Source organism: Penaeus monodon, chromosome 19 (assembly GCF_015228065.2).
Source record: "Penaeus monodon isolate SGIC_2016 chromosome 19, NSTDA_Pmon_1, whole genome shotgun sequence".
Lineage (NCBI taxonomy): Eukaryota > Metazoa > Arthropoda > Malacostraca > Decapoda > Penaeidae > Penaeus > Penaeus monodon.
Window position 1 is genome coordinate 6,518,622 of NC_051404.1, and position 1,445 is coordinate 6,520,066.

The 1,445-nt window shown below is 40.7% G+C and overlaps 1 protein-coding gene across 2 annotated transcripts in view; it reads right to left on the minus strand.

The window, feature by feature from the left end:
- LOC119585029 overlaps window positions 1-899 on the minus strand; it is a 7,934-nt gene extending 7,035 nt beyond the window's left edge. The window contains exon 1 of one of the 2 annotated variants that reach the window (XM_037933644.1): window positions 708-899. The gene's annotated coding sequence lies outside the window, so the exon portion shown is untranslated. Of the gene's footprint in view, window positions 1-167; window positions 389-707 lie in introns of those variants that run through there. The other variant, XM_037933645.1, reaches the window with a different exon arrangement.
- Window positions 900-1,445: the final 546 nt, after the last annotated feature.

Here is a 1,445-nt window from a genome sequence, read left to right on the forward strand (position 1 = left end):
CATTGACGACAATACTCTTTAGCAAATTCTCTCACCACCTCAAAATAATTCTTCACATCATGAAAATAGCAATAAGTTATCGTCAATATTCATCCTCGCGTTCCTCGTGCCGGCCTCTCCCGGTATCAGGCAGCGGCCCAAGATAAACAGTAGAATGCAAGTCTTACCTGGTCGAGGAACGTCAGACAAATATTGCGTCATGTTACGTTTGGAAACTTCGGCTGGGGAGAAATCTACATATTACGTTTTCCTTAATCGACTGTTTAACTGTGAGTGGGTATACTTGGAGAGAGAAGGACAGATGAATAAAAGGAAGGATGGAGAAAAATCTGTTGACACCCCTGTACGATTCCTCAAGGCGAAAAGATACGGCCGATTCCTCCCTCAACTGCTGTGACGTCACGAGCTCCTGACTGTGACGTGACAGCCGCTGTCGCCTGCGCTCATTCATAGCACGGAACATAACAAGGCAATATATGCACGTAAAACTCGCACCAGCTACCACCTGGCTTGTTAACTTATCGTCTAAAACGCGTGTTTATACTTAAAACCCGATCTTTTAACACATATTAGGGTTGTTGTCATGTCGTTTTCAACAGCGGGCAATAACAAGCAAATATTAAGTAATAGGAATATTTCTACATTCCACTTGTCGAAGACACGTTCTTAAACGAAGAGAAATCTAAAGTTAAGTTATCTGCACTTACTTGCTTGCGAATTATAACAGTAGAAATCAATTGTGGTGTTCCTCGGTCAGGTATAGATATGCACTGTACGGAGTTGCCTTCTGGTATCTTGAGACTCTTGGCAACTGCTGTAATCACAACTCCGTGCCAGATGTCGCCATACGCTCGCCCAGGTATCAGTCAGTAAAGTAAAACTCGCCGTTATATAGTCTTTGAGAATTACTTAACTGAAGGGGGTATATGTTTATAGACTTCTTTTCTTTTCTTAGCTTAGCCATGTGGCTTATGTACCTTGGTCTTTGAACTCTTTCTTAGAATAAAATTTGCGGAAATGGTATTCACCGGTTTCAGCCTTGAGCGTCCTTAATCAAGCGTCTTCACAATAACACGAAAACCTCTAAGATGAAAAAGGAATCGCACACTTTTATCTCTTCCTACAAGCAAAGCTACAAAACAATATAATAATAAATATGATAAGATACTGTATGTAGAAAAAAATTCGGTCTTTCTACTGGCAAGAAGACTTACTTTTTACTGAGCTGTCATATCAGGATGCTTGGAGATTAGTCAAGCTCACGAATTCTAAGGTCTGTTTTCTTCACGTCCAAGGGCATGGCACAAAATAAATCCGTGTACACTACAATAATGTATGAAGTGCGCAGCGTCTGTTTAAGTAAAATATAATGAATCAATTGCTAAACCGGTAACACATGATTTTACGTTGGGAATTCCAGCTGACACGGACACAAAATTCCCTCA